This window comes from Chanodichthys erythropterus, chromosome 18 (assembly GCF_024489055.1).
Source record: "Chanodichthys erythropterus isolate Z2021 chromosome 18, ASM2448905v1, whole genome shotgun sequence".
Classification (NCBI taxonomy): Eukaryota; Metazoa; Chordata; class Actinopteri; order Cypriniformes; family Xenocyprididae; genus Chanodichthys; species Chanodichthys erythropterus.
In genome coordinates, this window is record NC_090238.1 from 33,898,947 (window position 1) to 33,922,700 (window position 23,754).

The following is a 23,754-nucleotide window of genomic DNA, read 5'->3' on the forward strand; positions in this document are numbered from 1 at the left end:
TGTGAAAAAAACAACAACAACCTCAAAACAAAAAGATGAGTATTATTCTTTGTGTTCTTTTTCTTGCTGTATGTTTTCCTTTCCCTGTTGTTCAAATGCTAGAGTGATCTGAAAGAGTAACTGTAGATGTACAGAATATGCGGTCATGTTGCTCTGAAGGGTGAGCTCACCGTTGTGATGATGATAGAACATGAGTTCTGAACACATCACACATTACAGCATCATGCTTAAAATCTTGCCAGAGGCCAAACATGAACAGAAAATAATTTGTCAACCACACTGAACTTCTCAGAAGATGTGCAGGAGCATGATGCACATGATTTATGTATGTATGTATTTATTTATTTATGGCAGGCCTGGCTCATCTTTGGTAAGATAACTCCTTACAAAAGTATAATAATAATAATAATAGCAATAAATTAATAAATAAAATTGATGAACAAACAAAACAAGATAGTTGTGACGAGCAGGGCGGACGAGTGCCGTGAGGGAACACCTGCGAGGCGTGCCGGCCTCGAGTCTCTCACGGAGGAGCTCCGGAGGCATAAAAGGAGGAGCGACTACAGTGAAGGACGAGAGAGGACCAGGCCTGGACTTTATTTTATGTTTTATTATGTTTGTAGACGTCCGCGAGGGTCTGCCGGCATTACTTTCGTTTTGTTCTTTGCTTATTTTATATTAAAGTTTTGTTGAATGTTCGCCGGTTCCAGCCTCCTTCTTCCCATATCTACTAACCTTGTTACATTGGTGCCGAAACCCGGGAGGAAGGAGGGACATGCTGTCGGAGAGCCCTCGCTGCTGAGGGGGATCGCGGTGCTGCGGAGTTCGGGCAGCGCGGAAGTGAAGACCGCGAGAGGCTGCCCGAGGCGGTGGTGCTGGAGCCTAGTGAAAGGTGGGACGGAGACCCGGATGCCTTGCTCCTGGGACAAGGTGGGGAGGCTGCCGTCCAGGAGGGAGCGGAGGAGTCGCCGCCGTCCGCCGTGGGCCGGAGCCTGCTGCCGTCCGCCATGAAGGGGAGGAGCAGGGGACGGGGGACTCGCTGCCGGCTGCCCTCAGCCGGAGGAGCCATCGCCAGCCGCCAGGAGGCGGTCGAGGATCGGGCCGTCCACCGAGCGTCCAGTGCCACCGCATGTGGCACCGTGAGGAAGAGCCTCTTGGCAGGCTGAGGACCGAGCGGCAGTGTGTCGGGGAACCGGACCAAGAATTTTTTTTTTTTCTCTCTCTTTCTTTTTCCTCTCTCCCCTCTCTCATCCTGTCGCTCCCCTTGCTTCCGTCTCCTTTCTCTCGTCTCGTCTGTCCTTACCCCCAGGTGCTGCGGCCGCCGAGACAGGCCCCGGGGGGGGGGAGTAAAGCGCAGTCGCGGGAGTACCCCCCGGCCTGCGAGGGGTGTTGGGGGTATGTGACAAGCAGGGCGGGCGAGAGCCGTGAGGGAACGGCGCGAGGCCGGTGACGCGAGTGTTAATGAGCATCACCTGCGAGGCGTGCCGGCCTCGAGTCTCTCACGGAGGAGCTCCGGGAGCATAAAAGGAGGAGCGACTACAGTGAAGGACGAGAGAGGACCAGGCCTGGACTTTATTTTATGTTTTATTATGTTTGTGTGGTCGGCAGACGTCCGCAAGGGTCTGCTGGCATTACTTCCGTTTTGTTCTTTGTTTATTTTATTTTAAAGTTTTGTTGAATGTTCGCCGGTTCCCACCTCCTTCTTCCCGTATCTATGAACCACGTTACAATAGTTTAGAGGCACAGTCTACATTTAGCGTGTAAAATGAATCATGTTGAAAATAAATAAAGACATACATATTTGCATACATTCATACATACATACAGGGCCTAAAACTTTTTGCCACACCTGTCAATGGCTGGTGACTTAAGAAATTTATCAGCCATCAATATTTTTTACCAGCTATGAAAGTTCATCCCTTATTAAAGTTCCAAAAGTTATTCAGTGAAGAGCAGTGAGTGATTGTTCTTTGTCTTTTATTGTTTGATTAACATTAAAACACAGACAGCAGAAGGAATATTAGGCTGCTGTCACTTTAAAGGGTTAGTTCACTCAAAAATTATTTACGCACCCTCATGCCGTTCCAAACCAATAAGACCTTTGTTCTTCTTCAGAACACAAATTAAGATATTTTTGATGAAATCTGAGGATTTTTGAACCACACATAGGCAACATGTCATTGCACTTTTCAATGCACAGAAAAGTATAAAGACATTGTTAAAATAGTCCATGTGACTACAGTGGTTATGAAGCGACATAGAACGTAGAACATGGAAGCGCTGCACTGCATTCACTACGTCAACAGCATCGGAGACTGATGGGTTTTGTTTTGTTTGTTATTTTAGCAACACTCAAAAAAATGAACTTTCACTGTTGTTTGTTTCACTCAAACCACCCTTGTCTACGTTACTTAAAAAATCAAATTTAACTGCAATGTTTCTACTAAAAATGAGTTTTGCCAGCTTTACTTAGTGTTTGTTCAGTCAGCTTAACATTGCTGAGTGAAACGCACATATTAATGTTAACATAACTAACAGGGCAGTGGATCCATAGTTCCCAACATGCTTTGCAAAAGACTGCATTAGGAGAGTAAATTTAGGGATTAAAGTGTTATTTTATGTGTTTTTCAGTTAAGGCAAAGATGTTGTTAGTTTATGTTAGTGTTTAATGTTCAGTTATGTTGGACATTTAGAGGTGTTTCTGTAATGTTTTTGAATTTTGTGGTTATGCAGAAGTGTGGCACCTGTGTTTAGGCCGTGAGCACTCATATACGCATTCCTGCTCTCAATTAAATTGAGTTTGTTATTTAGTCAATGGTAAATTTAGTCAATGAATGTGTTCACCTTACATAATAAACATAACATTATTAAGTAAACTGCACATATAAATATCATGTAACAGTGACATTCAAATGATTTGTATTTACTCAATTTTGTCAGCTTTACTTGAATTTCTTTTGTTCATTCAGCTAAATTATTATTTGTACAAACTACTCAATGTAGTTGCATGGAACTAGAGGTCTTCACGGGTCCAAAAATTCATACCTGAACCCGAAGAGACCCGTAAATGTGCTACACGGAACCGACCCGGCCCGACTATTATTTTGAAAGTTGGACCCGAACCCGTGCAGAACCGAGAAATGCCATAAATGTACTACCCGGACCCGTCTAAGCTGGACCCGAACCCGACCGGACCCGTCTGGACCCGATCGGCACATAGGTCTATTCCACAGCAAATTGCTATTAATAAGTCAATAAACAAGTGGTGAAAATAAAACGTGTTGTCTTACCTAACATTAGTAGGCTATAGCTTTCTCCCTTGTACCTGACTGTGATGCACTTGCCAAGAAAGTTCATCCGTTATTCCTCTCTTGCCAGTTGAAATGCTTAATCCACTCATTATTCCAGCTTTAAAAGTTCACTTGCTGTCACGGTGACAAATGCAGATGACAACTGCATTATTTCGTTGTATCTAGAGACTTGAGACTCACATAATAAAATAACTTTGACTGTTTGCCCTTTTGAACTATAATAACGATTGCTTGTTCAGTGACATGGCCGCTGACGTTAGCATTACTTATTTGCCGTCATTTCTGTGCTTTCTGAGCTGAGTCTGACCAAAACTTTAGATATAACAAGACGGCATAATTTTATTATAAAAACGGGAGAAAGAAAGTGCGCTCGCATGAGACATAGCTGGAGCAACCTGAAACATAGCTTTAAGCGTCACAGATTCGACATTCGTGTGATAGTTCATATTTTGTTAATAATTTGAAATAGGCTAAGTTATTTAAATGCGAATGTGCAAGGCTACAAGCAGTTCTTGAGATTTGAAGTTTGTTTGCATTACTGTTGCACACGATAGGAATAGGAAAACTCGATCACCATTCGCTTGCATTAACTCCGCCTGCTCTGCTTCTGATGGCTGGGGTCACTCGTGTTTTTTCACCTTATTTCCCAGCTCATACTTTGCAAGTTACAAAACACGCACAGCGCTGACTTACTCCCAACATGGCCGGGTGATCTCCGAATCAAATCGGCTCGGGTATACACACAATGTTAATCAGATCCGGGAACCGAAGTAATAGATTAGGACCCGACCCGGACCCGGCTGACCATTTAAAATATAGTCCTGAACCCGTACGGGTCCCGGGTCCTCGGGTCCCGGGTCTTCTTTGTAGACCTCTACATGGAACCACTTGACACTTCTTTTTTTAAGTAAATCCAACGATTATTTTGTTTGAGTGAATGTCTTTAGTACATTTCTGGGCCTAGAAAGATGAACGAAAGTCTTATGGGTTTGGAACGACATGAGGGTGAGTAATTAATGACAGAATTTTCAATTTTCGGTGAAGTAACCCTTTAAGATCTAATGCACAAATCCAAAATACTATTTTATTTCTCAGCTGTTTCCTTCCAGTTAAGACATAACTGACTATATTATGTTTACAAGGATACTTGCCAAGACAGGCATTTTGACGTAATTTTGTTTGAATATGTCTGTTAGCTCAATTCAGTATTTGCACACTGTCTGAGGCGCGGATTTCTGGGCGCACGGATCGGATATTTGCATACAGAAAACTTCCCACACAGCGTGTGAGTACTGAATTGAGTTCCCTTTTGTGTCTTCTTGAGCTAACTGGCGATTGACACTGTTTCATACACTCGCCAAAACGGATTTTTAGTGTTAATTTTAGGCCCTGCATACATACAGAGACCATAGTCAGGTTAGATCCCATACTGAATTTAAAGCAAATGAAAACAAGGTTGTAGGGGTAGACGTATAGTATCTATAATGGTATGCACTGTATAAATGTCCTATATGATGTAATTTTCACAACTCACACCTTTTAAAACTGTTTTATGGAGTTTTTATCTCCTGAAATTTTCTTTCAAAAAGAGGTTCTGTCAGATAAACAATCGGTATGTTGTTAAACAACAGTAAAATTCATTGAATGCTCTGTATTCTATCCCTCTCAGCCTTATTTTCATTCATGTCAAAGATTAAATATGCTGTTAAGGTCTATACATACATAGTGTGCATAGCACATGACCACCATGCTATTTGTTGTAAGGAAAACAGCAGACTAGACATTCTGAATAACTCCTTTTGAGTTCCACAGGGGGGAAACAATGATTTGTTGATGATGAATTCAGATGATCTGCAGAAGATGTGCTGACATAATTTTAGCCAAACAAATATTGATCAAATATTACAAATACTTGTTGCATTTAAAATCCGCTTGGCTCAACAATCTGAGTGGGCATGTGTGAATTCACATGACACTTTTGGGTGGGTGTGTACTTCATATAAAACTTGCCATATTGGCAGAGTCGAGGGAATGTCCCCCTCACACCCTGTTTGGACACGCTTCTCTCAGCTGTTGTTCCATAAATGCAGCTATGGGAGACTGAGCTTGTTTGTTATTTCTTTATTTATTTGAATTGCCCACAGCTGAGAACGTGAAGTAGAAGAACACAACTGATGTCGATGAGAGCACATGTAGACTTTGGGGAGCATGTTAGCAAGTAGAAAAAGCAAAACTGTATATGTGTGTGAAGGAGAGATAGGGATGACAGGACAGAGACGCAAAGGAGAAAAAAAAGCAAGTGTGCAAAGGAAGATAGGGCTAACCTCTTTAATCAGCCGTTTCCGACCACAGGAAGCACCTGCAATCCATCTCCCATGGTTGGGCTGGGACCGCTACAGGCTTCAGAGAGACAGCTTCTTTTCAGAGAGAACTTTTAATTAATTGATTCATTGACTGATTGTAGCAGGCTGTATTTGTCACTGGATGTAATGTCTGAGTAACGCTAGTGGCAATGTCAAAGTTGCACAACTTTGACATTGGTGCTCGCCAAATATTCCACATCAGGTCAAAGGCAAGTAAAAGTGATAGGACTGAGAGTAAGAGAAAAAAAAAATGTAGAGAAGAGAGAGTTGGGGTGGGAAGAAGACATGTTTATGGTGATGCTTTCTTTTATTGCAATGTATTGAGAAGGAACCTTCTATCAATGACATGTGTGAAATGCATTATTCAGGCCAGGAGTTTTCAAACTTTTTGACACAATGGATCCCAAATTAATGATCCTCCTGGGACCCCCTTCCTAAAATATAAATTCAGATATATATTTTTATGCATATACACACACTCTAAAAAATGCTGGGTTAAAAACAACCCAAGTTGGGTTGAAAATGGACAAACCCAGCGATTGGGTTGTTTTAACCCAGCGGTTGGGTTAAATGTTTGCCCAACCTGCTGGGTAGTTTTATTTAAACCAACTATTGTTTAAAAATTGCTATATGGCTAGCTTAAAATGAACCCAACATAGTTGGGAAATGCAATTAGATGCAATTAGAGGCAACAATAATAGACAAAAGGTGAATGTTTATTAATAAGCTTTAATATTTTATTAATATAAATTTAATAGTTCAATAGTTTATTAATATAAATTTATTAATAAGCAATTTAATAAATGTTTATTGTTTAATAATTATTCAATGAATATTAATAAATGTTCATTTCCAACATACCTTGGGTTAATTTTAATTAAGCAATACAGTAATTTTTAAACAATAGTTGAGTTAAATAAAACTACCCAGCAGGTTGGGCAAACATTTAACCCAACCGCTGGGTTAAAACAACCCAATTGCTGGGTTTGTCCATTTTCAACCCAACGTGGGTTGTTTTTAACCCAGCATTTTTTAGAGTGCATACACATGTGTTAAAGGTTTGAGTTTAGAATTTTTTTTTTTTTATACTTTAATTCAACAAGGACATATTGAATTGATCGGAAATTATAGTAAAGACTTCTACATTGTTACAACAAAAAAAAAAAAAAAAAAAAAAAAAAAAGGCTGTTCTTTAGAACTATATATTCACCAAATATATATCACCTATATATTCACGATTTCCACAAATATATTAAGCAGCACATTGGAGACTGGAGTAATGATGCTGAATATTCAGCTTTGCCATGACAGGAATAAATTACATTTTGAAATATATTAAATTAGACAACAGTTATTTTATTTCACAATTTTACTGTTTTACTGTATTTTTGATGTAATACATATAGTCTAAATATCTTTACTGTCACTTTTAATTTTGTTACTGTCAGTTTATTGTGTCTTTGCTGAATAAAATATGAATAAATTAGGCCTATTCTTTAAAAAATACAAAAACAAAACTCTTACTGACCCCAAACTTTTGAATTTTATTGTGAAAATAGACATAATAGTGTATAGAATTAAATATTTATTTACATAGCAGAATTAATTTCTTTCCTCGTATAAATTTACTCGGACCCCCATAGCCAGAGCATGCGAGTGTCAATATTTCCTTCCTCTGCCTTTCTGAAGATTCCATTCCGTTGCGAACCTTATACATAAATGCGCCGTAAACATCAAAATTAGGAATGAAGGAGAAGAAATTGAAAGTGAGTGCGGGGAAACCAAGTTAGCAAATATTAATTTAGTGATACTCACTGCGAAATTCTTTTTCGTTTTTTGCACAGGGGTAAAAAGAAGTATGAAACAGTATAGTATAGCTATTAGTGAACATCCCGATGTCACCCACACTGCTGAGAATGTTGTTTAGATGAACATGTTAATATGTGCTGTGCGCTTTCCTCTCAATAACAAAATAAGCACAGCACATATTAACATGTGGTGAGAAAACAGCATTAAAGAAAGCATCTGCATATAATGATATGTTTGCACCAGCTCTGCAATTCAGCACTATCCAGTCAAGTCAAGTCACATCACATTTATTTATAGCACTTTATACAACAGAGTGCTTTAAATAAAAAAATAATAAAAAAAATTGTTTGTTGTTTGTTTGTTGGAATCAGACAAAAAATGACTGAGCTGCAACTGTTTGAAGTCGATATGCAAAGTCAATTTTTCAAGTTTTCAAAACAAAATCACCAGCAACCATACCTTAAAATCCCTGGTAATAACACCAAATTTGCCACAAACCAAGTCAAAACCAAATATCTATAGGAAAAACATATATTCAACTTTTTTTTTTTTTTTTTTCATGATACCACTTTTTTTTTTTTTTTTTTTTGACATACCACAATTGGTTAACATTAATAAAACAAACAGCCATTAAGACCTACTGTAACGCACTGATCTAATATATTGTTACACATCAGATATTTTTCCCCAACTATTAACCAAGTGTTCACTTGAGACATAGCAGATAATGTTTACGTGAATACTTGCCAAGACAGATATTTTGAAATACTGCAATTCTGTATATATGTGTATATTGGGATTGCGTGCTGTCTGCAGCGTCTTTGTGCACGCAGATCATTTTATTTACATCAGCATGAGAAGAAAATCACATTTCATTGGTTCAGACTCATGTCATCGAGAATTTGCTATGAATATTCACACAATTGGAATACTGCGCTTTAAAACGATACCAAACTTTTACCAGTCGTTGAGAAGTGAGCAGAGAGAAACTGCATAATTCATGGTCAAAGGAAAGGAACTCCTCTCAGAAAATGTACAAATAAAGATACTTTTAGATGCTTAATTGCTATTTGGAGCATTGAGATCGCTAGACAAGGGCTTAATAAACTCATTTATTTGAAAACCTCAATTTCGACCAAAATTTATTTTTCACTTGTTTTGCCTGTAACCCGTGCACATTCGACTCATTTTGCCAGCATTTATTCAAGAAATTCATAACAAACAGAAAGACGTATAGTACAGAGAAATTTCATGTTGGAGCGGGATTTGAGCAACTTCGTTTTACCGGTGAGTGTAAGTGGTACATTCGGATTGTGAAGCGTTCATTCGGGCCGTGAGCGCACTGGCATAGAGCGGAATATTGAGTCTGCACACACTTTTGGCCCCCAGGGGGTCCTTGTACTCCAGTGTGAAAACCCCTGCCCGAGGCAATATGAAGCCTAGCCGTATATGTAAGGTGGTCTAATCCAGTTTTGTCTGAAACTATAAAAGTAGAGCCAGCAGGTCTACCTAAACCTCATAAAATACACAAGAGGATTAACAAATGCAACATCCATCAAAGATAAGCTTTGGACGGTGATGTGTTCTGCAACATTTTATCACAACCTCCTAGCCTTTCGATGCAGTCCTCTATTTACTCACCATCTAAAAGATAGTGGAAACATCTCCTCAAAATCCTCTTTGACATGAGTATTTACATATCTCCTCTCTTAGACAAAAACACAGGCGTCCTTTTCGTAAAGACATGAAAGGAATAGCAGACACAGAATGATTCCTGACAGAGGAACCTCTGACAACCATCAGTATCCATAATCCCAAACCTAAGGACCAGACATTGATCAAGTAGGACCGATGATTTGTGGGGTGAAAAGGCCTATGAGGGCAAGTTTTGGAGAAGTACAGGGCCTGTGATTTAATTTGAAGGAAAATCTAAGCTGTCCCATCAACCTTTGCCTGGTCTCACAACTCTTGTTCATAATTGTTGAAGCTAATGCTCTTTGAAGCCCCACCAACACAAGCACAGCAGATCAACAAGCACGAAACTAACCATACAGACTCCTGTGGAGTTTGGAGTCGTAGGATCACATCGATCCGCCCTCGGTGCACCACAGCGTGTGTTTTTATCGTTGAGGCCATTAAAATCCCATCATCCACCATAATAACATGTCTGTTTTCATAGACATGGGTGACCCATCTATCTTCTAAATTTACCATGGATGCTGAATTTAGGAACGTTTAGACGAGTTGCAACCGGTTCCTTCTTAAGTTCCTGAGGAAAAAGTCTAATCCAAAACCAGGATGAGAGTGCAAGAGAAGGATTTTAATGGCTCTGAGATAAAGTCTGGAAACTAAAGTGAGAAATAAGGTTTTTAACTTTTAAAAAAGTGAACTGTTTCATCAATAATGACTGGATTACCAATTAGTTGCTGTATAACCGGTTCCTTTGCAAGGGTTAATGAATGCCCAAAGGAGGAGGAATGTAAAAGCCTTCCCCAGCTGCAGACCTAGAGGTCATAGGTCAAGCAACATGTGACTGGATCCTCAGTGGGTGTTCTGATAGGTAGAGGGTATCGAGATAGAGTTGCACTGTTCTTCCAATGAGATTTAATAAAGAGGTCCCGCATACAGAATCAGACAAGATATTGACTTTGAGATCTTATAGCTCTCAAACAAAGCTAGTTCATAATATACCAACTTTAACTATATAGTCAAAAGCTATAGATGTTGAAGAGCTTAACGGATTAGTTCACTTCAGAATTAAAATGTCCTGATAATTTACCCCCATGTCATCCAAGATGTTTATCCATCCAAGATGGTTTATGTCTTTCTTTCTTCAGTCGAAAAGAAATTATGGTTTTTGAGGAAAACATTCCAGGATTATTCTCCTTATAGTGGACTTCAACAGTTACCAACAGGTTGAAGGTCCAAATTGCAGTTTCAACGCAGCTTAAAAGGGCTCTGCATGATACTAGCCGCGGAATAAGGGTCTTATCTAATGAAACAATCTGTCATTTTCTAAAAAAACTGCATCTCATTTCTCCTCCAACTTTGTAAAGGCCGTTTGTCTTTGCACATTCACTTTGTAGACACTGGATCAGTACTTATGTCACACGTGACCTTTGTAACGTGGTTACGTAATGCGTGGCGCATCACAGAGCAGTGCAAGATGAGCATTTGTGATTAAAAAGTATATAATTATTTTTTTATTTTTTTTAGAAAATGACATTGTTTCCCTTATTCCTCGTCTGGGATCATGCAGAGCCCTTTGAAGCTGCAATTTGGACCTTCAACCCGTTGGTAACTGTTGAAGTCCACTATATGGAGAAAATCCCGGAATGTTTTCCTCAAAAACCTTCATTTCTTTTTGAATGAACAAAGAAAGACGTAAACATCTTGGATGACATGGGGGTGAGTAAATTATCAGGAAATTTTAATTCTGAAGTGAATTCATTCTTTAATATTGAATCAGAACAAATACTAGCAAGGTGTAACAGCCACTTACACTAGGCATTGTGAATGCATAACCATTTAGTTTAACACCCGAGTAAAGCTAAGTTCAGGCTATCTTCAAGTTTTTGTTTTGTTGTTTTAACATTTAAAAGCATCATTACTTTCCCTCAAATAACCTCTGGCACAGCCTGAAACCTGAAAGTCATCTGAGCGATCTTAAAGCTGAGCTAGTTCTCCTTTAAAAGAAACTTGTAGGGTGCCCGTAAACACAGTTGGCATTAACAGAAAGGATAAAAATGATGACAACGATGTGTGGTGTAATATGACAGTGAATAAATGAGTTAGCTAAACACCACTAGCTATACCCCAAGCTAGTTTTTATAAATCAGCATGTAGCTAAGCAACATGTAGCTACCTTCAGAGGTCTTATTATTTCCACCCAGCGAAGCCCATGAGCTCTTGTTAAAGTCCCTCGGTAAACAGACTCTCTCTTTCCCCTCAGTCCTCTGGAGGGTTAATAGGTAATCCTTCACTAAATGAGATTCAGAGGGTGTATGGTCTTATTCTCTCTCTCCAGAGGCAGAAACCATAGAGGCCTCCTGTAAAGAGGAAAGAAGTTGGGGGAGAGTCTTTCTGCCCCCATCACCTTTAAAAAAAATCTTTGGTGGAGAGAAAGCCCAGCCAATTTAGCACCCGCCTCTGTTTATTCTAGAGGTTTGGAGGATTTAACCTGTCCTGATCAAAAACAGAAATGTCCCCTCACCCCCTTCTCTTCAGCTCTTAGAGCTGGGACTATTTTAAAGGGTCCCATGCTGTTTTATGGGTACTGTTTTGCTGGTTACTGGGGTCAGTGAAGGCAGTGATTTTATCCTCAAGTGAGTTCTCACCTCTGAGAAATTTAAAAATCAAAATCCCCATCCTCCCTCATCAGGGGTTCGGCAGCTTTCTGTGGCCCTTTGTTTTTGATCATTTAGATCATTTAAAGCAGAGGTTCCAAACTGGTGGGACAAGACCCAAAAACGGATCACAGCAATAACTCAAAAGCAAATTTTAAAATAAAATAAAAGGTGTCAAATGTTGTACTCAAACTCTGCAGTATTTTGGTGCAATATACTAATACAACAGGCTGCTTATCTCTGTGTTGTTTATACTTTTACAAAATATATATATATATATATATATATATATATATATATATATATATATATATATATATATATATATTGTAAAAGTATAAACAACACAGAGATAAGCAGCCTGTTGTGTATATATATAAAGGATCATGTGACACTGAAAACTGGAGTAATGATGCTAAAAATTCAGCTTTTCATCACAGGAATAAATTACATTTTAAAATATATTAAAATAGACAACAGATATTTTAATTTGTAATAATATTTCACATATTATTGCTGTATTTATTAATTTTATTTTATACTTTTACAATAATTACATGACATAAGACAATAAGTGAATACAAAATACATTTTGTATAGGCTGTGTATTGTTTTTCAGTTCGGTCTAGGGCTGGGCGACATGGCCAAAAATATTATCACAATATTTTTTTCCATAACATACGATATCGATATTTATCATGACATTAATTTACCATTAATGGGAAAGGAAATGCTTTCCACATATCTTTTATACCATAAACATATAAACCTGTTTGAGGTTTACAGAGTACACAGAGTAGCTTACCTTTTAATCTAGTTTCAGTTTCAGTGTGTATTTGATGGTAGTTTTTCTCAAATTAAACTGTGAAAAGCTTGTGAAGTGACTCTTAAAGCTGGAGATGAAGTTCATGTGTTCATGTCCTCATCTACTGAGACAGCAAGCGCTGAAAACACTGTGAGCGTCGAGTGTGTTTGAGTTTGTGCAATTCATGCACTCAGAGACACGCAGAAATCACTTATTAGTGACATGAACTGACTGGCTGTTGCCGTGTTTATTTCTACTGTATGATAGGCTACTAGATTAATCCATAATTTTATTGCAATCTTGATATGATATCGGTTGTTGCCCAGCCTTAGTTTGGTCTTTTCATGATTTATGATTATTAAAATAGGCCCTATGGGTAAAAGTAATAGGACTCAATGTTTGCTTTTAAAGACATTTTGTTATAATTAAAACCTGAAAAAAGAACCATTGATCTAGAGAAGCATGTAGCAAAAAGATCAACAGAAATTACCATTTCAATTAAGTTATATAAACTAAAGTTTCTCTCTCTCTCTTTCTCTCTTTGTAGAGCTAAAACAAACCACCATAAACCAAAAATGACTAATGGAAACACTGTGCGGTTTACCTTTCTCTCTGTCTACCTTGACTGATTAGGAATGCTGTTCTTTTATACAGCGTAAATAATGCTGTAATGAAACAGTTATTGTAATCTGATAACACTGGCTTTCATTGCAAATCCCTTTGGCATGGAGAGCATTTACTGGTGAAGCAGCACACAAAGCCCATAATCTCCAGCTCATTATACCTGATTCTCCCCACACACACTAATGTGATGACAGTTAGGACTCTAATTATACAGGTATGAAAAGGAGAGAGATTGAGTTTGTGTATATGTGTGTACGTGCATGTGTGTGTCAGTGAAAACAACACCAGCTTAGTTTGTTATGACCGTACACTAACATGCAGAATGAGGAAAGGTCAACTCATTTAGCTAAAAAAGCAGTTGAAGGTTCTTCAGGGATATTTTCAACTGCACAAGACACTTTTAACAACTTATAATGGCAGCATGAACCCTTTGTTCTCTATTACAAATACAGAAAGAGAAAAAAAAAAAAAAAACTATTTTTTTTTATAATGCATAATTATCTTTTTCTCATCCAATCATGGCTCTTTAACTAGAGTCCTATAGGTAATTTGCATCATAAACTTTGTTTTATAGAAAATGGGTGGACGGAAAATACTGTGCCTCAGTGTGACTGGCAGTTGATTAGGCCACATATACAAAATGGTGTAACTTAAGCAATGGGGTACAATTAGAGCAATTATAGATCATTTTGATAAGGTTGACGTTTAAATTGCCATGGAGTTGTTTGGCACTTGGACGGACGGACAAAGAACATATGAGGGCAAGCAACTGGAATATTGTGTGCGTGTGTGTTCTCCTCCCAACTGCTTTAACCCTTTAATCAGTGTATCAATCAGTGATTAATTAATCAGTGTATCGAATCTGCTGTCCGGAGCGCCAAAGTCACACGATTTCAGCCGTTGGCAGTTTGACACACAATCTGAATCATGATTCGATACGCTGATTCATTTGTGCTCCGATGCTTCATGAAGCAGTGTTTTGAAATCGGCCATCACTAAATAAGTCGTTATTTTGGTTTTTTTTGGCACTCCAAAAATATTCTCGTCGCTTTATAATATTAATATTGAACCACTGTACTCACATGAACTGATTTAAATATGTTTTTAGTACCTTTATGGATCTTGAGAGAGGAAGTGTCATTGCTCCCTATGCAAGCCTCACGGAGCCATCGGATTTCAACTAAAATATCTTAATTTGTGTTCTGAAGATGAACAAAGGTCTTACGGGTGTGGAACGACATGAGGGTGAGTAATTAATGCCATAATTTTCATTTTTGGGTGAACTAACCCTTTAAATGTTTGCCCAACCTGCTGGGTAGTTTTATTTAGCTGTTATTTAAAAATTACTGTACTGCTTGCTTAAAATGAACCCAAAGTATGTTGGAAATTAATATGTATAAATATGTTTAATAAATTAACATTTATTAATAAGTTTAATGAATAATAATTAAACAATACACATGTATTAAATTAAATTATAATTAATACATGTTCACCTTTTAATTATTATTGTTGCCTCTAGTAATTATGTCTGATTTTCAACCTATTTTGTGTTAATTTTAAGCCAGACATATAGTCATTTTTAATCAATAGTTGAGTTAAATAAAACTGCCCAGCACATTGGGCAAAATTTAACCAAACTGCTGTGTTAAAACAACCCAATTTTGGATTTGTCCATTTTCAACCCAACTTGGGTTGTTTTTAACCCAGCACCCAGTGTAGTGATGGTAACACATAGAGGAACATAGAGGAAAGAGTGTCATCATCCTTTATCTCATTTTATGTGCTTGCTTTTGGTCTGTCAGACCTGTGGTACTGTGTTCAAGCTCTAGCGTGAAGTTTGTGAGAACACAATGCTTCTCACTATTTTATTTGTTATCTTCACCTGAGCAGTGGAAATGAGCTTCCTCTCCAGCCTTTAAGGGCAGAACCACTATCCGTGAAGACAAACTAGACAATTTCTTGAGAAATCACACATTAGTGTTTATGACAGGGTTGCAGCTTTCCCACAAGTCTCCTCCAGTGTGTCTACAAGCAGAAACATGACAACTACCTTTAAGACTTTCAGTATATGGGAAATAAATGTGGAAGTATATTTCAGGAAGTATGTTCTACATATATGTTCATTAGAGATTTTGTTTGTTTGCACAATTCCTTTAGTAAATTGAGCGGTGAAACATGCAAATAAACATCGCTATAAGCGCTATAAGTCGTGTTTGAATCCACCTTCAGTATTTATAAAATGCCATTCATCAACAACTCTTAATAGTAAATCTAAAAGAATGATAAATTAAAAGGCTGATTCACACAGGCCATCAGATGTCCTTGAACAAATAGAAGAAAACGCCATATCGTAAAGAGATAATAAAACAAATATGTGTGTGTGTGTGTGTGTGTGTGCGCATGTCTTTAAAAGACATCTGAGGAGTGAAGGGTGCTAAAAGCCTGCAGGGTACACAATCAATATCACATTTTCCATCACCACATTCTGGGCTATTGTAAATGACTTGTGTCAGAAGTAATAACAGGTTGAATCAGGAACCTTAGGTTTGCAATTTCATTCATGAGGCTGGAGGCCACACCCACCTCTCCATCTCTGCACATGGGTGCTTAATAAAACTACAGCCCAGAACAGGCGACTCTCTTATAAAGGTGTCCTATAAAAACATAAATGGAGGGGAAATAGTGGGTACAAGCGATCCTGCATCATCTTTTTGTGTGTGTGTGTGATTTGGCCATATGCCCACTAAGCATGTTATTAGTGAGGTCTGTGAGATTGAATGTAGTGTCTGGCTGATGTTGTCATGAAGCACTCGGGGCAATCGTGAGAGTGATGACATGCAGTCAAGGGGGTGCATTAAGGCTGACAGGATGTTGTACTCGAACACAAGCTCTATGACACCAGAGAGAATATATAAAACACCATGCATTATGTTTATATCACAAAGGATGGATGGAGTAATAAGGTATATTCACTGAAACAAAAAACAAAACAAAACAAACAAACAAAAAAATATTTATATATATATATATATATATATATATATATATATATATATATATATATATATATATATATATATATATATATATATATATATATATATATATATATGACTTATACAATTTTAACTCAGGAAATGCTAGTAAATTTAACAAATAATTACAAAAAAAAAAAAAAAAACACAGCTGAGTCCCCCAGTGTCATGTACTTGACCCTCTTCTGTTTTTATTATCTATAAATGATATGCAAGCTGTGTGTGAATGTGAGGCTTGACACTAATTTAAGTGGTACAAACATAGCCTTAAAAGTTTTAGGCAAGGTAAATGCCAGGATTCATTTTCTAGCCAGACATGTTAGTTTGCTGGATATAAATGTTAATTTGCTTTAAATATAAAGAATATTTAAAATGACAACATTTTGAGTATGCCTGTAATTCTTGGATGTCTGATTTATTTAGTATGTGGATGGGAAAGTTGTGAAAAATGACATCATAAATTGATTAGATTAGTTTTAGGACCACTTTCAACAGCTTGGCTGGTTGCCAATTGAAAGAAGAGCAGTTCACCTGAAACAAAAAATGGAACATAAGATAATTAACAAGAGAGCCCATTATTTTAATGCATATTTCTCAAGGGTTTATTGAAAACATTGTTATTATACTAGACAGAGTATTATAGATCTTAATGTCACTGTAAGACTACAGTATGTATGGGCTTTTGAATACATTTTGAATACTTTGACAATTCCTATTTTTATAGAACAAAATGCTGTAATCAGTATAAAAAGATTTATCTGTGCATATATTTTTTTATTCATATTCCCTAATAATATTTAATCAAACAACTTCCCCTCCCTCTTGCAGTGTCTTCTCATCTCTTCTCTGATGATGTTTTTACTGGTGTGAGGGCGGGGCAACCTGTCACTCACATGAGATCGACCAATAGCAAATCACAATTATCCAATCAATTCCCCATGGACAAAATCAAGTTCCGTCCTGCATTTTTTTCTTGTTCAACAAGCCATTTCACTCAAATATTTATATCCATCAGAACAGGAAAGAAAACTTCCCTTTCATGCCAACTTTAACTCCTTATCAGTAAATACCTGAATCTTATTATGTAAAGCTTAAACTCAAACTATAAACTCAGGACTGTATGCGGATTTTTCCAAGCTACCATCAATCTGACACTAAATGCAGTTCACTGTTAAATGTAAGGGAAAATAACACTGTGAAAAAGGCAAAACGGCACAACAAAATGATTATGTCTAGCGCTACTGTCTGCAGCAATAATTGTCTCATAATGATCAGAGAGGAGACTACAGCTCTTCTGCTGGAACAACGAGAGAGAGAGAGAGAGAGAGAGAGAGAGAGAGAGAGAGAGAGAGAGAGAGAGAGAGAGAGAGAGAGAGAGAGAAATCAGTAATCGAGGGAGAAGCGGAAACAATTATAGTGTGTCTCATCAGGTAATGTTCCGCAATAGGAGATGACTTCTAAGGTTCCAGAAATGGACTATTTTAGGAAGCAACATCTTAGACGTTCAGTCACAAGGCCATAAATATACAGAACAAGAATCACTTCAGCTGTGTTAATTTTGTCAAACAAATTATAATATGGAAATATTCACACATTCATGATACTTTAATAATGTTTTCATGATCCTTCAGAAATCAGAAATCATTCTAATATGCTGATTTTGTGCTCAAGAAACATTTCTTCTTATCAATCTTGAAAACAGTTGTGCTTAATATTTTTGGGGAAATCGATTAATAGAAAGTTCAGCGTTTATTTGAAATAAAATGTATTTTGTAATGTTATAAATTGTCCTTGCTGAATCAAAAGTATTAATTTTTGAAAGTCTGGTTACAGTTTATTGACTGACATTGACTAAAATGATTTGGTATTTCATTCAAATGGACTAAAATGAATGAATATGATGAAATATTGACAAAATTCAATTTGCATTTACAGTAAATGACATTTTTTTAAAAAATGAATACTGAGTATTCTTAGTATATAACACTTGAGTGATCTAACTATGACACGGTGGGATTACAGGCTACATGGACCCAGAATGAAATGCCGCTGTCCGTCATAAATACAGCCACTGTGATGCAAGAGATGAAGAAAACCAGACAGATCGATGAAGACCAAAGAAGCCTGTGGGCTAGATCCATGTTTGTGTACTGCAACCCTTTGGATGATGACATTATAAAAATATTTTTGTGCTCAAGGTTTTTCTGCTCTTTTGCTAGACGATGTAAAAAAAGGATGCATACAAGAAGTTGTCAGTATGCCTTGACCCTCACAGACAAGACAAAGTCACTTTAATGTAAGTAAGTCTCTGAGGCCTTCGAAACACGCTGTGTTTAATCGAAAAGATTATTGGCTCCACAGCCTGAAAGGTGGGACATCCATTTCCACAGCCACCATTTTGAATGTTATGATTCCCTTCTGCTATTTATGCTCAAGACAAGGACATTACCTCCCAGATTTCACTTGTTATCCTTCCATTGTGTAAGTAATTACCCAACCAATAGCCATTAGTTTAAGCAATAGAGATTCAAACCCAGAAACAAATCCTAAACCAAATGTGAAGATGAATCTCTCCCCACTGTCTCAAGTCCTGAGGCCTTGACTATGGGTCTGTGCCTCCTCAATCTGTCTTTTGTTGAGCCTTTGAACAGCTTTGGAGTATCGACAGGGGAGTGTGTGGGAAGCGGTAGAAGCTTGGCTTATCCGGCCCAAAGAGTGTGTGTGTGACTGCAGTATGAAGAGAGAGAAAGTTGTGTGGGGATTGGAGGCTGAATAAGGTGCCAAAAGGCCCAGGACACCAGCTGAGGCTGGATAAGCAGCACCACAAAGAACAGACTTATTAACCAGACGTGAGAATCTTTGACTTCTGAGAAATTCCCTTACAATTCCTAAAACAGTTGAGAATCTTTTAAATTGTACTCAACTTTTCATATCACAGATCTGCTGCATGATTACACTGAGAGGGAACAATGTGATCCAAGACCAGAGCATCTGACAGATACCCTACATGGTCTGGTATGATAAGAAATACACAAAATTGAGCCTTCTAAACAAAGGCAAGCTAATGGTATGCTTGCAATTCTATGTGCGATCCCAACCACAACAACAACAACATAAACTGTTATTAGAGCCAAAACCTGGCCATCCACAAGATGAAAACTCCTGTCAAGTTCATAGCAAAAAACAACAACAAAAAAAAAGACCATATCGCAAAAAAACTACATTTTTTTTTTTTTAAATATTGTTTAAACCATCAAAATTCCAAAATAAACATGTTTAATCTTTTGTTCAATGTATTTTTGTTTAAATTAATGCTGACTTATACCGTGTCCTAAGCAAACACGACGCTTCGCCGCGACACGCGATATCCGCGATGGCAATGATTCTATTTTTGAAACGGTTTCTATTTTTCTGCAACTGAAACAACACAAGTATGATAATGATAATCTCAGGTAAGTCTACAGTTTATGTGCTTTATTTAATGTTAAAAGTGTCTAATCGGAGTTTGAATATCATTTTGTGTCTTTCATAGTCGTAGCCTACAGAAAGCAACAATGGACAATTCACCTCAGATCTTTAAAATAAATAAAAGGAAACAAGAACATTCAAACTGTCAACTCGTTGTGAACAGATAAGTGTATTCTATGAGAAAGATTGTTTCAGTAACTCAGTATATATTTTCAAAAATGTTAAAATGCTGTAATATTCATTAATTTAATTACATTTGTACTAATTGTACCAATTTTATCCATGAGAGGCATTGTGTTCCAAATCAGCATACTACAATGATTTCTAAATGATCATGTGACACTGAAGACTGTGAAATATTATTTTCAGAATTTTCAGCAGTCATTTCTCCAATTATTTCTGTTCTTACTGTATTTTTGATTAAAAAAAAAAAAAAAAAAAGGAGCCTAAATAAACATTTCCCTCTGAAACTCTACAGAAATTTGCATTTGCTGTCAACAAAGTTAGGGTTGCTGCAGGACTTAAAATAAGCTAAATGTATGAATGTAGCAGGTGACTCTCATAAGCATCCACATCTACAACCTAAAATGACACCAGAGCCTCAAATGACCTGCTCCTGATAACCAAAGCGATCACCCCAGACTCCAAAACCAAGACCACCTTGAGCACCTCCTGGACTGACTACAAGAGATATGACTCAGTGCCACACACATTGATCCTTGAATATCTAGCTCCAAACAAGGTCAACAAGACACTAATGACCTTCACCAGGAACTCAGTAGTCCTCTGGAGGACAACACCAGAGGCCAGCTCAAAGACGTCTTCCAGGGTGTAGCATCTTTAATAGAATATTTGCAATACCTTTAAGTCAAGTCACCTTTATTTATATATTAGTGCTTTATACAATACGTATTGTTTTAAATCAGTTTTACAGTGATAACAGGAAAATGAACTTCAACCACATGGTATGCATATATGGACGATGTAAAGCTGTAAGAAGCATATTGAAAATCTGATCTGGAGGTACTTGCATAAAGTCAGATCTTAAAAAGACTTGAATTGGAGGAACAAGATCAAAGCCATCATCACACATTCCCTGCCAGTCATCAGACACCCAGCTGTCACTGTACGCTGGCCAAGATATGAAAGCTGCACCAAGACATGAAAACTCATCACTTTGAGAAAAACACAAAAACTGGCATCCAGAGGCTGTATACCTATTGAAAAGAATGAGGCAAGAGCCCACCATCCTAATTAAAAACCCCTTTTGTAATCTACTATGATCTTATTGATTAAATAAATAAATACATTTGTATTATGTGTAGTAATTATGTATGTATAATATGTTGTAACTTTTGTAGGTGAATAATTATTCAATTTTTCCTAAATAGAAGCATGGAAGCTTGTTTCTGCTATGAAATAAAAAATAAAAATTGCGACTTTTTATCTCACAATTTGGACATTTTTCTCGCAAATGCAAGATATAAACTCAAAATTGCGAGTTATAAAATCAGAATTGCGAGATATAAAGTCAGAATTGTGAGATTTAAAGTTAGAATTGCGACATGTAAAGTCAGAATTGCATGTTATATAGTCAGAATTGTGTGTTATAAAGTCAGAATTGCATGATATAAAATCAGAATTGCGAGATTTAAAGTCAGAATTGCGAGATATAAAGTCAGAATTGTGAGATTTAAAGTCAGAATTGTGAGATATAAAGTCAGAATTGTGAGATTTAAAGTCAGAATTGCGAAATATAAAGTCAGAATTGCGAGATATAAAGTCAGAATTGTGAGATATAAAGTCAGAACTGCGTGATATAAAGTCAGAATTGCGAGATATAAAGTCAGAATTGTGAGATATAAAGTCAGAATTGTGAGATATAAAGTCAGAATTGCGAGATTTAAAGTCAGAATTGCATGTTATAAAGTTAGAATTGTGCGTTATAAAGTCGGAATTGTGTGTTATAAAGTCAGAATTGTGTGTTATAAAGTCAGAATTGTGTGTTATAAAGTCAGAATTGCGAGATATAAAGTCAGAATTGCGTGACAAAGTCAGAATTGCGTGACAAAGTCAGAATTGTGAGATATAAAGTCAGAGTTGCGAGATATAAAGTCAGAATTGCGAGATATAAAGTCAGAATTGCGTGACAAAGTCAGAATTGTGAGATATAAAGTCAGAATTGCGAGATATAAAGTCAGAACTGCATGTTATAAAGTCAGAATTGTGTGTTATAAAGTCAGAATTGTGTTATAAAGTCAGAATTGCGAGATATAAAGTCAGAATTGCGTGACAAAGTCAGAATTGTGAGATTTAAAGTCAGAATTGCATGTTATAAAGTCAGAATTGTGTGATATTAAGTCAGAATTGCGAGATATAAACCTACAATTCTCTGAAAAAAGAATTGTGAGATATTAAGAAAATAGTGCGATATAAACTCGCAACGGCAAGAAAAAAGTCAGAATTGTGAGATAAGAAGTCGCAATTACCTTTTATATTTTTTTTATTCAGTGATGGAAACAAGCTTCCATACACACGTGACACTAAATGCAAATGATGAGAAAAACACATTTTTATTTTTATTATGTTTTGTGTTTATTCTGAAAGACTGCAACAATATGCATTCCATCCTGACATACTTCAAGTACATACTAAGTGCACTGATATCTTTCTTATTGATTCAGCCTTGTAAAGTACTCCGGTTGCTTGTTTTTGTGAAGTAAATGAACTAGAAATATGACATCCATGTCTGTGTAAGCTTCTTAATTTAGTTTAACATAACTAGTTATAGTTGTAATATTTGCATGTGTGTGTGTATATATATATATATATATATATATATATATATATATATATATATATATATATATATATATATATATATATATATATATATATATAATTTATATTATATATAAATAAATATTTTATATATACATACAACAATTTTTTCTTAAATTTATACATGCATGCTTGTGTATTTATGTATACATGATAATTAATCGTTTGACAGTCCTATAACTTGTACAGTTAAAAATTTGAATAGTTCTCAATTCTTTAGAAGAAAAGCATCATGTGGGTTTACAAGAGTGGGTTTACAACTTACTTGTTTGTTTGAACGGACACACTAACAAAGTGAAGTGTATGCTGAAGGAAACTTCTAAAAGATGCCTTCCTGAGGTGATAAAACAGGCCCTGACCCTCACAATATGAAAGCCCCTCTGATTTGGAGCAGAATACGACAGGGGGTGAGGGTGGGTGGTCTACCACTGGCCTGTGCCTTGCTTCAGAACCAGGAAATCTACATGGCTTTAGTGGTCAGTCTCCCGTGCCTGTCATAAATCAAGAGCTGCACTGCAGGATGGAAAGGCTAAAAGGTGTCCACTGCAGGTTGGAGCCAGAGGAAATGGTTTGCTGTGAAAACAGGGCTGGGTTGTTCCTACTGGTTAGGATTTGTTTAGAGGAGCTGCTTAGATTGGCGAGGAAACAATGCTGTCTTTTAGTCATAGTTATCCATTTGGGAAAATGTGTTAGTAAATGGCACGCTATATGAAAATGACATATACAGCACCTGTGCTTGCCTTTACTAAAAAAGAGAACATAACAATGGGGGTTCGGAGAGGAATATTTAGCTGACATTTTCCATATAGTATACATTTTTCATTTCTGTTTATATTCACAAAATCATACTCCCCACAGGCAATTTCAGTTAGTATGCTCCAGAAACCCTGTTGGAAAAAGAAACTGCCTAAACCAGCCTGAACTTATTTGCTAGTGTTAGCTGGTCTAGCTAGTTTCCCAACATATTAAATTGGTGTTCATCTTCTCTAATCAGTCTCACAGCCCAGCTAAGTTGGTTTCCAGCTTGTCTAATTGATCTCTATTCTGGCTTATAGCTGGCATTCACTTGGTCTAGCTAGTTTCACAGCCTGACCTAGCTGATGTTCACTTGGTTTTTGGTTCAATTATTATTGATTTTTTTATTTTTTT

General features: G+C 37.0%; 1 protein-coding gene across 1 annotated transcript in view; it reads right to left on the reverse strand.

Moving 5' to 3' along the window:
- Nucleotides 1-16,713: 16,713 nt before the first annotated feature.
- The window catches only part of sox11a (SRY-box transcription factor 11a), a 28,963-nt gene continuing 21,922 nt past the window's right edge, over nt 16,714-23,754 (reverse strand). The window contains exon 2 of the mRNA XM_067367387.1: nt 16,714-16,827. The gene's annotated coding sequence lies outside the window, so the exon portion shown is untranslated. The remainder of the gene's footprint in view (nt 16,828-23,754) is intronic.